At 34.5% G+C, this 17,273-nt stretch overlaps 1 long non-coding RNA gene across 1 annotated transcript in view; it reads left to right on the top strand.

Annotated features, from left to right (window-relative positions):
- The window catches only part of LOC150105657 (uncharacterized), a 59,962-nt gene that overhangs the window by 39,315 nt on the left and 3,374 nt on the right, over positions 1 to 17,273 (top strand). The window contains exon 2 of the long non-coding RNA XR_016548495.1: positions 510 to 711. This is a non-coding gene — a long non-coding RNA (uncharacterized LOC150105657). The remainder of the gene's footprint in view (positions 1 to 509; positions 712 to 17,273) is intronic.

The following is a 17,273-nucleotide window of genomic DNA, read 5'->3' as shown; positions in this document are numbered from 1 at the left end:
GGGTTCTGCGAAAACTTGTAAGGGTTCCCAGAGCATACAGAAATATGTAACTTATGTCAGATGTACAGTCGATAAAAAAAATAAACTTCAGTGAATGGAAGGAAATACTAATTTTTGTTTAACTGACTTATTTTTATGTTACTTTATTATTTGTAATATTATGTATCAAGTTTTCTTGATTTTTGTTTATTACCAAAATTCCATTCTGGTAATTCTGTACTCTAATAGCTGAAAGGGCTGTTAGGAACGCTCTTTGACATAATGTAATTATAAAGTTATGGCATAGAATGTGTGAAAAGTATATGCTACATTTTTAGAATTAAAAAAAATATTTTAAACGTTTTAAAAATGTTGAAGTGTAGATTAATTATCGGTTATGGATAAAATATAAGTCATTGTCATTGGCAATTGTGTAACATGCATTAACACTTTCGTCTCAAACAATTATACAAAATGCTTTTATAGGCATAGAGAAAGAATCATTAGGAAATTTCTGAATCTCTTTTAAGGTGATCGCTTCACACCTCCAGAACATCTACCCTAATAGATAGAAGAAGTTAATAATTTGTTTACTATTCGAGTGATGTGATTTTCTTTAAGATCAAATTTCTTCAACTCTATGAATGGTACTTATGGAATTTCGATGATGAAACGTCAACGCCCACTCTCTCAAATGCGAAAAGTGTTACTGGAATTTCGCAGTATAATGAGGTAAGTACTTAAGGGCATCTGTATTTCTTTCTGTCTCTCTCTATCTTTTTTTCGGCACAGTCAGCTCATAAGAAGCTGGTGAGAGTTCAACTGTTTTGATCGCTTGGATGAATGAATCAGGGCCGCCTGTTTGCACAATGTCTATAGATGGTGAGACCGTCATTGGTGTTGCCCTGTTGACCTCTGTTTTCACTGTCTCGAGCCACTTTCTCTGATCACTGCCTAACTTGGGACGGAGCGACCCAATTTGACACACCATCGAGTGAGAAGAGAGAGAGAGAGAGAGAGAAAGTGGGTTAAACAGTGCACGACCGTTCTTGGCGATCGTCACAGACACGATGAGTGGAGGCGGGCGAAAAAAAAAAAGAAAAAAAAGGACGCTTATTTTAGCAAGTCCAAAAAGAATCGGGAAGGGATGCAAAGGAAGGATGTAGAAACCTTTACTATCTGAGATTGCGTAAGAAGAAAAAATTATTGGAATTGTTCTAGTTTTTGCATTTTTATTATAATGGAGTTTAGTTCTGTGTTACTATCACATCGATATATATATATATTTGTTCTTTCCTGACTTCCAAATATGTTCAGATATACGGTTTCTTGTTTAAACCAAATATGAATATCTTAGTTACTTCACTGCAGACTGGCATCATGGGATTGGAATTGCTTCTAAGAATGAGTAACCCCCACCCCCAGATACGATGAGAAAGGAGTGATCTTCAATCTTTCTTCGGCAGTCTTGGAATCCTTATTCCATCTATGATGTGCATATCATATCTTATTTATTTTTGATGCTCAAGAAAAGGCTTTCGCTAGCATGAAGACCAGCTTTGTAGACAGAAAATCATTCACAAATAAAATAATAAACGTTGGAACACATTATTTGGCCTTTGATACTTTCCAGATGAATTCATTTCTATTTTTGTAACTCAACAGTTGTATATATAATAATAATGATAATAATAATAATAATACCAGCATTACCACATTTTATAATCATAAAATAAATGAACAAGTGAAGCTTGTTTGCATTCAGCAGTTGCTCCATGATTATAAAAATTCAAATTTTTTAATTTTTAATGATTTTTTTTTAAATATGATGAGATGCTCTGTCTAATCAGAAACAAATCTGAAAAAAAAAAGAAGTTTCGACTTCTGTTTTTTTTTTTTTTTTAATGAGAAGTAATTCTAGATCCCCTATTACATTTCCCCCGACTCCCCTAAAATGTGCCATCATTTGAGATTGAACCGCAAATAGTATTGCTGAGTTGCAGATACAAGTACACTTTTTTTTTTTCGGCTGTGAAAAAAATGTTTTTCTAATTAATGGTTTCGTTCACAATAAAATTTTTGCCATAGTACACGATAAACATTTCATAAGGGGTCATCCATAAATTATGTAATGCAGTTTTCGGATTTCTGGGACTCCACCTCTCCTCTGTCATTGCAAGTGTGATATATAAGTGATTTCCGGTATGTTTGTCACTGGTTTGACAATAGACCGCCTACCCGCTTTCCAAGAAGGCCACTACGGATTAGTCATGATTTCAGTATTGCATCACCAGGTGTATATGTCGTACTCTCTATGATTTTAGGGATATTTAGTGTTCAGGAAAACACCTTGAGGAACCAAATGTGAATGGGTTGTTCCCTTGAAAAATGATGGTAGGTTTCCCTCTCAGAAATCAGGTTCCACCCCAAATAGACAACCATCATGAACATGCAAATGATAGAAAATAAACTCTCCACATTATCTTAACTGCCTTGACCTAACGAAACTAATCACTAAATCTTCAGTCCTCCAGCTTCTTTAGTCGTCCAGTACATGTCTTTGATTTGCATCCAGTAAGCTATGGTCGGTATTACGGTGTGGTGTAGATGTGAATGGGGAAGATAAATTTGAACCCCGTGTGAGACTGTCAGATTATTGGAATTCTGAAGTGGCTTAAAAATTATGTGGGGGGGGGTTAGAGTAGGATTCTGGATTATCTAACCCTCTTTCAATCCATTGTACTATCTATCTATCTATCTCTCCCTTCCATCTGCTTCAGACAGGTTGGGTCTCCTCCTAATGAGGAGTCACGGCGAAATAATGCAGCCGGCACGCCACTATTTTCTAATTAAATTAGCTAATTTCTAAAAAAAGTAGCACTATTTTCTGCTACATCCCTATTGGAGGTATTCATGACTGCAGTCCGTGTGTGTTAATGCCGGTTTGCGGGATGAAAAAACCCCAGCTAAACTGGGGGAAAACCCTACTGCCCGGGCCCAAGATCGGCTAACTTGGCGGCGGAAGATCCTTCAGTTTCTCACATCTCCGACGGGAATCGAACCTAGGACACTCCTTCTCCCAAGTATATGGTTGCAAAGAGCATAGCCACTGGGCTAACCGCGCGGACCCATTGCAATAAGTATATAGATTTACAACTTTTTGTGGATACGATTATCATAAGGGGAGAAAAATCAACTGTTATTGAAACATTCTAAGCATCCAATGACATTTGCTAGAGAACCCATAAGATGTAAATTAGAAATTAGAAGCAAAATCAGGTTAGCAAGATAAATATTTAGAAATGGAACAAATAACTACATTATACTAAATTAATTAAAAGAAAAAGCAACGTATACTAGTAGAATATCTGGATATCTTAACAGCATTATCTGAAAGAAGAACTCAAGTAAAGAAATAAAAAATAAGAATCTCTATAAAGTAGTTTAGACCTGTACTAATACTCTTAGGATGGAGATGAAATTCACCGCCTGGCGTGAGGCCACCCTCCCCCTTATTGGAGTCCTGAAGGGCCTTGAAAAAGACCCAGGTTTGGTGAAAATGAAAAAAAAAGATGGGAAAAATCATTTGGGTTCAAGTTCTTGATTAGCTACATTCCAGAAAAATCAAGACCTTGAACCCAAAGGAAAGAAAGTCGAGGCGAAGATCATGGAATATTCTTGAAAACAAAATAAGAGCACCACAGGCATCTAGGCTTAATAGTGAAAAAGAAGAAGACGAAAAGTAAAACAACTGTACGGTAGAAAGTTATTATCACCACTGACTATTGAGTATTTGTGTAAGATACTCAAAATTAACTTAGTATTCAATAGATTGTGGAAGGACAGCACATACTACTCGAAGACAATATCAAAAACATTATCTTTATTTAACCTTGTTTACTTCCGCAGATTCTACAAACAAAATCAGGAAACCACGCGAATTCTATTAGGGCTCGACAAAGTGGGCTAAGCAAGATAGGCGTAGCCTGTATTACGGCTGTGAGAATCTTCAACTTATCCCCCCCCCCTTTTCCTCTTCGATAAGAGTGTAGGGACTGAAAAAAGACAGCCCAGCATTAAATGATAATTAATCACGGCTAACGTGGTCACACCCTCGTGTTGGAGTTTTTCAGAATATTGGCAACGTGGGCTTCATTGAAAAGCGGATATACAACAGATTATTTAGCCTTGGATTATTAAGGATTACGTAAGATGTATTACGAAGAAAAATCTGTTCTCCTCTCTGATTAAATTGCTTCCTAGTTGATTACTTCCCTCTATAAGTAATCAAGGACAGGCAACTTCTTGATGTGTAGACAAACAAGTCATTTCTCCTGTTTCTTTCTGTCTCATAAGAATTCTATACGATCAGCAACAGTAATGAAGTTTCCCCCTACACACTCGCAGACTCCAAATACCCATTTCGTCAAAGCATACCTGTGAGTGTTTACCATATATTTTGAAGTTTCCCCTTGCTATATATACGCCCAGATACACTGTAGGATATTTGACTCACAAGAAGGCTAACTAACTTTGGGACACACAGGCTGGTACCTGATAGGCCGAGTGGTTAGCGTATCCGCTTTCGAACCAGTAGGCTGCTGGTTCGAATCCCGTCGTGAGAACGGATGTAAATGATTGTCTTAAGATTATAGATAAACTTCATCGCCCGGCTTACTGGAGGCCTGAAGTGACTTGAAAAAGTTTAACGTTTTATCTCTAGAGCATGTTTTCTGTACAAGGTAAGAAAAAAATACAAAGAAATATAAGTGAAATAAAACATAAATGAAATCCTTAGTCCACTCATGGTATTAATGTATTATAGATTTTGTAATTTTTTGTGAATAGGAATCACATAATAGAATCATAAATCTCTCTCTCTCTCTCTCTCTATATATATATATGTATGTATATGTATATATATGTATGTATGTATATGTATGTATGTATATATATGTATGTGTGTGTGTGTGTATATATATATATATATATATATATATATGTATGTATGTATATATATGTATGTATATATATATATGTATGTATATATATGTATAATGTCCGTAGGCTATGCGCTTCGCAACCATATGCCTAGGGAAGGAGTGTCCTAGGTTCGATTCCCGTCGACGACGTGAGGAACTTAAGGATCTTTCTCAGTCATAGCCAAGTTAGCTGGTCTTAGGCGTGGACAACAGGGTTCCTTCCCCCCCCCCCCAGTTTATCTGTTTTTTTTTTCATCCCAGTATATATATATATATATACTGGGGGTTCTATTCCCCCCTAGCACCTTCTCTCCCCGAGTTTCGGGCTCTGGTAAGCCGGAGACAAAAAATGTGACATAAAAACGTTTCAAATTTCGGCTTATCTTTTTATATATATAGAGTGTGTATATATATATATTATATTTTATGATTATATAATACAGAGAGAGAGAGAGTAATCCCAGTGCATGTGCTTATTTACAATGTTGAAGAATTTACTGAGAAGAATAATCTACGCATACAAAGTTACACAATTGTAACTTTATAAAGAGAACTGAGTACGTTCCAAGTCGCATTACAATACACTTTGAAGGTTAACGCCTTTTTCAGGCTCCACTATATTTAAGTGTGAGAATTGAGTAAGTTCCAAGTCTAATCAGAGTCAAACTTGGAATGCACTCGTTTACAAACAAACTGCTTCAACACTAAATAAAGTTCTGCATTACACAAAAACAAATCCAAGTAGCCTTGGAGAAGATTATTCCTGGTGATGTTAGGGATGCAATATTACCTTTAGGGTTGTTTTCTTAAATATCACACCTCTGTTGAAAATAAATAAATAAAAAATAACGTGGCATTGGGATTTAGGGGAGGGATCATTTAGAGTGTCCCATTACGAAGTCAAACAGTTGAATAATTCGGATCAAGGCAACATGATACATTTATTTAAAATAAAATAAAAAAAACATATTCTTACATATTTTTAAATATTATTTTTAGAAGATTCAGAAAAACAGTTTTGTGCAAATAGTTCAGCTATTAACACACAACTGAACACACGCATCTACAGACATAGGACACTCCTGGAATAGGATTGACCGACTTATTCCATGGGATTTCCGGTTTCGAATCGTAATAGGCCACGAAGCCTAATACGTAAAGCAAGAAGAAGAAGACATTTTATTTAATAATTTGATTTATATCATGATTAATCATGATATAAATCGATTATATTAATCATGGATTTTTTTTTTTTTTTTTTTTTTTTTGTCATTTAACTGAAAATTATTTATTTATTTGTTAGGACGAATCGTTCTTCTCTTCCATTAGGGATTGTATCCCAGAAGAAAGTGGGACTTCATTTAAGGATGATCCCTTATCTGCTGAAAAATAATCAAAACGTTTTTACAATCTCTATTCAAATTTTATTTTCTGGCATTTAAAAATGGCGCTGATTCCTGACACATTACATTTTCAATATGCTCGACTCAACAAACAAAGTTCTGACTGTTATTATTATCAAGAATGAAAACATCCCCGCTTTCAACATGTGTGACCTTCGGTTTGGAAACAATAGCAGTATCACTAATATTATTCATAGCTGTAAATACGAAATATGTATTAGTATTGGCATTACGTCATTTCCTTCATATTGTAGTTGACTGGTGGCGTCAATGTGTGTGGCAATCACTGTCTGTGAATACGAAACTGTGTGCAGAATATTAAGTATTCTGCACACAGAATTTATATCCATATAAATATTAAGAATATTTATCTTGTGATAGTCGTGTTTTTTAGCAACATATACACATAAATACAGTATATGGATATGTTGAATATAATCACACATATCCATATGAATACATTAACATGAATAAGTATTGATGTAATAGTACCAATATCAGTTTATTTCAAATTTAATAATACCAACAAAAAGGTAAAAAGAAAACATTATATTAATTTCATAATTATAACTGTAATAAGCTAACGAACTGGCATTCTTGAAATACTACCTACCTCAGCTTTATTCGATCCTGTATAATAAGATCACAGTAAAAGTATCAGAATATGTTATTAGTATTAGCTACATTCCATAATAAGATCGTCTAATAAATATAAGCTACATTCAGGTTTTTATTGAATTATATGGAACGAATTTACTCATTAATTAATTTGATTCGCAAACAAAGCAGGCTTCAAGATTTTAATTTTCCTAGTTTAATTATTGTGGCAATCGCTGTCTGCGAATACGAAACTGTGTGCAGAATATTAATTAATAGAATATTAATAATTATTTATCATGTATAATTTTTGCCGGTTACGATTTTATGAGATAGTTTTAAAAACTAAACATTTAAAAGGAAAATCAATATGAAAGAGAATTATGTAAAAATTACTACTAGATCGTCTGCTTGTGCGAGTATAGATTTTGGCTCTTTTATGAATACTGGCAAGTTAATACAGTTCGAATTTGTTTCTGAAGCTTTAAGCTGTAAAATTCATCCTTGTGGATTTCGGTCTGTAACTTAATCAAATATTTCTTGACGGTGCAAAGAGACTAGCTGAAGCTAACTAACGGTTTTATAAATAAATCACACCAAGCAAATGAAAATATTATAAAGGAAAGTGGAAAGTCTGAGTTGTTCAAACACTTTGCAACCGTACATAATTAAGGTATGTAATATTAGTAAGAGCAAAAGCACAAGCAGTTTATTGTTCTACTTCCGAGAATTATCAAACTTTCTGGAACGTGGCATATTAAATGACCTTCTGGTCAATAAATGCATGCGAATAGTCAATAAGAGTACCATATTAGAAACAAAATCTCTGTTTGTTCAAATAATTACTAAGTACTTGAAACAAGCAGAATTTTTGACCTGTTAAATCAGCGATTCTCAATGGCGTATAAAGGATTATTTTAAGAGTGAGGAAGGAACTGGAGTTGAATCGTAGTAATGGGCTATGGAAACTTAAAAGATTATTATACGAATAGGATAATTATTACGATGAATTACTACTATGAGTTTTTATTTTTTATTTTTTTAAAAGTGAGAAGGATGATTATTATTGTTAGAGAGCCTGCAGTGAAATTTTTATGTATTTTTTGGCCAAAGGGAACCATTAGGCCGAAAATATTCGACAACCATTACTCCATTTGATAATCAATACAGAGTGAAATCATCCTTTCGACAAACAAATCAATGAAAGCGTGAGGTCACCCCTTAATCATATAAGCGGCCGTTACTGGGCATACACAATACGATTTTCGTCTCCTCCTCTCTCTCTCTCTCTCTCTCTCTCTTTAGCATGACATCAGTGTATGACGTCATCGGAGACATTCTCGAAGTGCCCTCAGAGGTGGAGGGGGGGGGTGACGTCACATGGCAACAGTTGCTAACCTTTCCGCAACCATGCGCATGACTTTTCTCAACTACCCTCCGCCAACTGTAAGAGAACGAAGGGCAACCGGAAGTCAAAGTTCCGAAGATTATGTAGAAGGTCATATAACAAGAATGCTAACTCATTGAGGTTTTGAGGAGTGTCTGAGGTTTACCATTAGCAAAACTGTTTCTGATTCAACTTTTTTTGGACGGTACCAAAGTAGAAAATTAGACTCATACCAAATAAACAAATCATGAAGGTTCTTGTACCTGCAAAATGTCACTCTTTCCTGTTATCAGAAATAATGAATCAGTTACTGTTTTACTGTTAGGATATTTTTTTTTAATGTTTTTGTTCTATGGATTTTTTTTTTTTTTTTTCTGGGAAGAGACACAATTTACGTGTTAAAGTTTGTTTTATTAAGTATATGTTATTGGAAATTCCATATTGTTTAATAATTTACAAATAACGTACATCTAGAGATAGCAGAAGGATAGTAAAAATATTTCCTTTTGCGGCTCTTTTTCATTATAAAATATTAATGCCAGAAACACTTACGTTTAATATTTTTATTGTAAATAATTAACTAAATCAATTTATTGTAATTTATTTTGATTATCTTTTTAATGTAGAGGGAGCTATTCTCGTGCAGCCGATATTGCACATAATATCACGTGCTTTCAATAAAATTGTTCTTTTTTGAGTTTTCACATAACTGTATTGACATTAGCTATGAAATTTAGCCGAAAATTTTACAATAAAAATATTAAACGTAAGTGTTTCTGGTATTAATATTTTATAGTGAATTCTCCAGCTTGTGTCTCGATTTCCAGACGAAGTTGAAACTTTTTTTTTGAAGCCTCTGTGCTTATAAGACTGAATAATTTATCCAATTTAAAGATCGAAAGAATAATCACGTTACAAATACTGACAAATTTCAATGCTATTTCGGAAAAAAATAATAGAGAAGCAGCTGGGACGTTATAATCTTCACCCTCCACACACACACACACACCCCTTACCAGTTTTCCCTGAAGCATTTTTTGTGCCACCTCGCGATATCACAAGCTCCCTTCGCGATCCCTCGTTTTCTCATTATTTCTATCGACAGAAAGGAAGAGGCCCAGAGAAAGGAATTAGAGGCTTCCTGTAGGAAGTTGAACTGCCTATCTAAACTGAGTCATCTCCCTCTTCCTTGCCCTTTGGACTTCCTCAATCTCCGAGGTGGTTTCCTTGAACGCAGAATAGTCAGTGGTCAACCACCTTTCCAAGAGCGCACACACCTAATAGGGAATATCCAAGTTTTAATGTAAAATCACACAATTTTTTTTTTAATGAAATTTCATGAGTTGATCTAACTTTTGGATTAAGTATCACACTACGATGTCCTCTGCTCTAACAGTACTGATCATGAAGCAACACAGTGAATGCTGATTATCAGATATTTCAATTTGAAGTTAATTGGAACCCACTTGACCAAGTATCTTATTTCAGGTATCACGATACCCAAGTAAAGAAGAAAAAAAAAAAAAAAGCGCCATTCCCAAAATTGTGATTCTTTTCGATTTGTTTGCGAGAGGATGTAGAAAGAATCAGCATATTATTTCTAGACTATGTTCTTATTTTCCATTGTAAACACATAAAAACTATCCTTAAGCATACAGTGCAAGTGATATAAAAATAGTCAAGATGGTTGAGTATTTACCTATTTTATTTTGCTCTTTTTAAAAAAGCTATATGGCTAGTTGAGTCATTTTGAGTTTAGTGTTGTTTTTCCTCATTTGGAGTCACTGTTTACAGAAAGCAACTAGTCAGGATTTTCTCTCTTAAGTAGTCGTAATATACTATTTATATTCCGATTTTTTTAAACGTGAATGTTACCACGAAAAGTTGCAAGCTCATATTAGTATTAGTGCCGTGGGTTGGCTATGGGTTAAATCCGAAAGTCCCTCATCTAGAGACAAAACAGAAAGCTTTTTTTTTTCAAGACACGTCAGGCCTCCGATAAGCAGGGTGGGCTGACGTCAGATAAAATATATTTCCCACTTAAAGACATTGATAAGTATCCATGCCCTCAGCGAGATTCAAATCTACAGCCTGTTGGATGGCGAGCGAGTGCCCTATTCACTAGGCAACCAGATTGTTGATAGTGAATAGATATTGATAAACGTAGATAACTGTAAGGATGATAAAATCACCATGGCAAGAAACGCATTTTTCTCTCTTAAGCACTGGGTAGAGCTGCTCGTTTAATAGCCAAGGCTTGCTTTTAAATTCATTTGGAGATCATTTTTTTCTAACCTTCTGTGGTCTCTGTTTACTGTCACGGTTTATTCAGCAAATGCTTGCATCGATTGTAAAATTATACCTAATTGATTTCTTAAAAGATTTCCCATTTAGAGTGTAAGCTATTTAGGGACAGACGTTGGGAGAAACTTTTGAGTTTTTATTTTATTTCTTTTTCTTTACTCTAAATTTCGAGGAAAGTTCTCCAAGGTCCGTGCAGCTTCCCACTTAAATTTTTCATGGCGCAATGCGATGATGAATTCAGAGGATTATTTATATCAAACAAACGAAAGCCCATAAAGTCTGTATACTAAAAATAAAATAAAATAACAGCCTAAAGAGATTTAGAAATTTGACTCGAGTAACTTTGGATTTCTCCTAATACAACACCAAGATCAAATAAATGAATATGTTCACTTTCGGAGGACTTTAATATATAGTTGTAGTTTTGCTTCTATCATTAACTACATAGTATTTTATGCGGATAATTTTCATTAGTAATACATATCGTTTTTTTATTGTTAATTTTACGAAGTTTTTCACTTAACCAAAACAGATTGTCTATCCAACTTATAATCCGACCTGATATTGTCAAAATCTTTAAAATTACTTTATCAAGGAATAATGAACTCATGATATAAGAGACCAAATTCTCTAAAACGCTTCTCAATCATATAAAATATCAGCTATCATAGGCATTACATTCGATCATAAGTTTCACTGAACGGGTTTAATACTACATTTTAGATTTAGGCTTAGGCAGCACTAGATCATTATCGTTTGATTATACACCGAACGATGATAAATTAAATATCATCTACATAGAAGTAGCAAAAATTAGAATTTATGCAATCCTTGCATCTGTGGTTTATCTTTTATATTTTTGGCGCTGCAATAACGATTACTCATCTGCGTTACTGAGAAAAGCGAAGATATGTGGACTATGTTAGTAACTCCCATCCACCTTTTTCCTTAGAAGGCCTCCACCTCCACAGCCGTGTGTCAGGACATAGCATGAAAGCTATGACAAGAGCCGACGCCCGTATAACCCCTCCGGTGTGACTTTTCGGAGAAATCAGGCCGCAAGTAAAAAGAGGGCCGACACCGATTTACAAAAATCTAACTTAGTGACAAGAAGTGATTATCCGGGTTCTTTCATGGGGCGGATGATGTTGATGAGGACGTTAAGAATCGACACGTGTCATATTATTAACTAGACGATGGTGTTGGTGGCCTTCGCAGAAAAGTCAAAGCACATAAAAAAAAAGTTAGTTATGTCTGCTTATCGTTCATCTTATAGAAGAATGTAAAGAAAAAATATCTTGGCTAATCTAATTTTAAAGATGTCATTTTAACTAGGTGAAAAGTGCTTTATATATCTCTGCGACCCATTATAGCTGATGCATCACGACAAGTCTCAAACTTTTTTTTTGTTTGAATTTTAGCCGTTCGCCACCAACCAACTGATATTAGAAGAATATCTTCTATATAAAAGCAATTTGGATTAGTCCAGAGAGGTTTTTTTATCTCTTAAAATCAATGAATGCAATTTATTATTATTATTATTACATGACACCTCCAGGGAGTCCAAAGACTCATCGAGGGAGGGTGTCCCAAAATATTTCCCAAATTTAAATTTGGTTTACTATTTTTGCACAGAATATTAATGCTTAATAATAAAAATAATAATACATATCAGTATTAGGTTTATTTGTACATTTCGATTAGTAAAGAGAGATAGTAAACCATTTTGTCTACTTTTATGTACCAATTGGCTTTCAAATGTATGTAATTGTGGAAGAGAAACTTGAAGAAGAAGTAGAGTTCAGGCCAAATGGAGGTGTCAAGATCAAATTTTCACTTTAAGACAAATCGTTGAGAAATCATGGGGATATAACAAGCATCTGTACTTAAGTTTTATAGATCTGGATAAGAGAAAACTTTTCAAACGTTATAATTATTTGGGATAAATGGAACATTATACAGAGCAAATTCATAGTCTATATTTAAGTCAGTCAGCAGCTAGAATTGAAGGAAATACAGGAAGATGGTTTGATGTAAATCAGGAGTGGCATACCAGGAGTGCACACTATCTAAACTCTTATTCATTTATATTGATCGCATTATGAAAGAAATGGCATTAAACCTGATATTAGAATTGAAGATATCAAACTTAGGTCTTTGCATTATGCAGATGACGTTGTACCCCTAAACACATCCAGTGTAAGTCTCCAGGATTCCCTAACTAAACTAAATAATAACTGTAACAAATTTGGCATGAAAATCACCAATAAAAAGACCAAATCTATGAAAATAGACAGGAGCATAGAAAACTTCAGCTGCATTCTGAATGGAAATCCCATAGAACAAGTAAAATATTTCAGCTATTTAGACATAGTTTTTATTTTTATTTATTTATTTTTATTTTTATTTTCCTATAGTATTATTGCATCAGATCATAGAGATCAAATTCATGTATTTTATACAGCACCTTTTCTGGGTTGTTATAAAGTTCACATTTGGAAATATTCATACAATTTAGCAAATGCATTGGCGATGCTTCCTCGATGTTACAGATTTTGCAGATGGAGAAGACTTTTATGCCATTGCTAAACTTTGATTAGTCTTGTGTGGCCGGTCTTGAGGCGAGAGATCATGGTAGTGGCACAGCGATTAAACTTGGAGTTGATGGTAGCTCCTGGCTTTTCTGCTGAATACCAGTGGTGAGTCATGTCCTGGAGAATCGTTCTTTTTATGTTTTCTTTTTGAGTGGTTTTAAAGAGATCGAAATCTGTGTTATCACTTAATGTTGCAGCCATTTTTGCTACTTCATCTTCAGTTTCATTTCCCTTTAATCCAACATGGGATGGAATCCATTGAAAAATTATTTTGGAATCCTTCTGTAGTTTGTTTATGTTTTTTGTTATGTCTCTAAGTATTTCTTGATGGCTAGTGTAGCAGTTTCTTAATAGCTTGAAGGGCTGCTAAGGAATCTTTCTTTTTATTATTTACTGTTAGTTGATTTTAGTTCTATATTTTGAGAGCCATAGATGAGTACTACGCCATTTCCAGAATTGCCATTTGGATTTTTGGAGCCATCTGTGTAGATCTTTACTGAGTCAGGTCCATATTCCATTATTTTTGAAAGAGCTAATGATCTCAAGATTTCAGGGTTTTCTAGGCTTTTTTCTCGCGTTTCCCTATTTTAAAATTGATAACTATATTTTTCCTGTCTTGATTTGGAGGAAATGATGGGTAATTGGCTATTTTATTTGGACAATCCAAGGGAATTTTATTTTCCGCGATTTCATGCATTGTTGATTTTTTCTTTATTCTGTTTGTTGGTGGTTGCCAATTTTTAAAAGGTACACTTGTTCTATGATGTGCAAGGTTGGCTCTTTTTTCTACAAATTTAGTAAGATTTTCTTGCCATCTAATTTTTAAAGGAACAAGGTTGGATTCGAATTCTGCTATTTTTCCAGAAATTGTGTTCCTTAGTCCACATATGATTCTAGCTGCATTTTTCTGAATTTTTATAAGCTTGTCTAAACTGGTTTGTGATGTTTGCATCCAGATAGGCGAATCATATTCCATTATGGGTCGGATAATAGATGTGTATGTGATTTTTAAGGTTTTAGCATCGGCTCCCCACTCTTTACCTGAGATACTTTTCATGATATTTAGTCTTCTGTTCGCTCTGACTGCAACATTGTTGATATGTTTTTTGAAGCTTAGTGATGGATCCAGAGTAACTCCAAGTTATTTGGGGTTTTCATTAAATGTAATTAGTTGACTGTTTAGCTTGATCTTTGGTCTCCATTTTCTGAGGTGGTTATTAATAATAAATACACAAATTTCTGATTTAGTAGGGTTAATTTTGATTTTTTGGTTTTCACAGTATGTAGATAAACTTTCAGTTGCTTTGTTTAAGTGACCTTCTGCTGTTTCTAGGTTGTTGTGAGCTGAGAATAGGACCCAATCATCAGCAAACATAGCTATCTTTGTTTATATTTTTATCTAAGTCGTGTCCCTGTCTTATTTTCAGGCAGTCATTGTCTTATTTCTCAAGGCACTCCTTTTATTATTAAAAGGAGTACATTGAGGGAGTCCCTGTCTTATTTTCACTTTCTTGGAAAGGGTATTATTTATTCTAACTCGAATTGTTCTATTTCTTAGAAAGTCATAAATCCAATTTAGAACTTTCCCTTCTATTCCAATATGACAAAGTTTGGAAAAGAGTTTCTGCCTCCACACCTTGTCAAAGGCATTGCTAAAATCTATAAAAGCTGCAATGGTGGATTTGGTAGGTTTGGTCTGAAAGTTATCTTGATCAGTTGTTGAGTGATTTCTTCTAAAGACAGCCTGAAAATGTGGTAGTATATTATTTTTGTTTAGATAGTAATTCAAACCTTGGAGTATCATTTTTTTCATCAATTTGCATGGAATTCAAGTCAGTGAAATTGGTCTATAACTTCCTGGTTGGTATTGAGGTTTGTTAGGCTTTAAGATAATTCCGTGTATGTTATCTGGTCCACATGATTTATTTATATCTAGTCTCTCCAAGGCATCTCTCAATTCAGTGATTGTAAATGGATCACAGAATAATTTGTTTTTACATTTTGGGGAATTTGCAGCGTTTTTCTGTTGTTGATCCTGTTTTGATATTCGATGGTCTTTCCTAGTATTCATCTCTAGTTTGCTTATATTTTGAAAATGAAAGGCCAAGGTATTTGAGATCTCCCTGTCTCCAATTTTGATATTTCCATCTGGATCTTTTAGCGTGTTAGTCTCACTTGCCTTTGGTAGTTCTCTTTGTAAATTAGCAATCAGTTTCCAAAGGTTGATATCTGAAGCGTTTGGATTTAAGTTGTAGCAAACATTTGCCACCTAGTTCTTTATAATATATTATATTTTTGTTTAATTTCAGCATTTATCTTGTTGTACTCGATCCCGGTTTCTGGAGAGCTTCCAATTTTTAAGATGATTCATAATTCATAAATAATTCATTTCGTTTAGTTATTTTACTGGCAAGTTCCTGGTGAACCTTTGTGTAGTCTGAAATAACCTTTTTCCTGTAGCCTTTTAAGATACTTTTCTTTGCTGCATTTGGGTAGGACTAATCATTTTTGGGTTCAAATTGATTAATATTGGGCTATGGTCGCTTCCTACTGGTTCCAAAACAGACCAAGTAGCTTTGTCGTGAAAATCTGGAGACACCGCAGTAATATCTAGGGCATCCTTTGCACCATAAGAATGAGACAAATAAGTTGGTTCTCCACTGTTGAGAGTTATTAGTCCTGTTTCATCTAAGAAATTACTCAGGTTTTCTCCTCTTGAGTTTATTTCCTCAGAACGCCATAACAGGTGTTTGCTATTCATGTCTCCTAAGATAATGGAGTTTTCTTGAATGAGATGGAATAGGCTGGAAAGATTTGGTCCAGGTTTGTCAGGAGGAGGATTATAACAATTAAATATGTTTAATGGCTTTTTACTTGGTTCCAGTATTTGGATTCCTTGTCTTTCAGTTCATTTTGCTACTATGTCTAGTTCAACAACTTTATATGACAAGTTTCGGATTATTGTCAGAATCTCTCCTCCATTTTGGTCAGTAGGCCCATCTTGTTGTATGATATCATAGTTTTAATGTTTAGTCTCTGGTTTGTCGAAGTTTGGTTTCCTGGATGTAGATAATATCAGCATCATGTTTGTTAGCTAGTAGTAATAGTTCATTTAGTCTTTCTTTGCTTGCTGGAGTAACGATACCACTTAAATTACATTGGATGATATTAATATTTCTTGTAATGAGTGGAATGATTTACTCATTTCTCACCTCTGACATCATTTCCACATCAAGAGTCGAGTCGGCTGCCTCGTACGCGGAAGCATAGGTATAATCGTTGAAATTTGTCTCCATGACGTGAAAAAAGAAATGCTGCTGTCGTTAGATCATCCAGAGGGCACCACAAGGAAGTGACAATCAGACTTTGCCCTCCATAGTTTTTAGGTTGGAAGTTTATTTTGCACTTGGTTAGACTATAATAAATTTAGTTTAATCCTTTATCCAAGTGTAAGCAAACAAAGTTTGCGCCTGAAAATATCTTCAGGACTGAAGTAAGGTGGTACAACACCTTACTTCAGGACTGAGGTAAGGTTGTACCACCTTACCTCAGTCCTGAAGATATTTTCAGGCGCAAACTTTGTTTGCTTACACTTGGATAAAGGATTAAACTAAATTTATTATAGTTTTTAGGCTTTTAGTGTTTTTAGTAAGATGGCAAATTAGATATGGAAATAGAATAGGCAAAGGTGGCATAGTTAGGAGCCAAGTGAATAAATTTATATGGAATAAGATAGAAATTAGTCAAAACACCAAACTAGCAATACAAAACAGTATTCAAACCAGTTTTAATGGATCTGAGAGTTGGGTTAGAAATAAAGCACTTGATGAAAGACTGGAGAGCACAGATATGAGGGTTCTGAAAAAGATTAAGGGAGTGAACAGATGGCACCAATGGCAGAATCATGTTAATAATGAAGATAGTAGGGAGGAACTTGACATTGTTAGAATTCAAGAATGTGTTTGCAAGACTAATCTAAAGTAGTACGGTCACTTAAACAGAATGGAAGAAGAAAGTTTAGCAGAAC

This window comes from Typopeltis vanoorti, chromosome 6, assembly GCF_054136105.1.
Source record: "Typopeltis vanoorti isolate ZY-2024b chromosome 6, IOZ_Tvanoo_1.0, whole genome shotgun sequence".
NCBI lineage: Eukaryota > Metazoa > Arthropoda > Arachnida > Uropygi > Thelyphonidae > Typopeltis > Typopeltis vanoorti.
The sequence above is the reverse complement of the archived record's forward strand: the minus strand, read 5'-3'. Positions and strand labels throughout refer to the sequence as shown.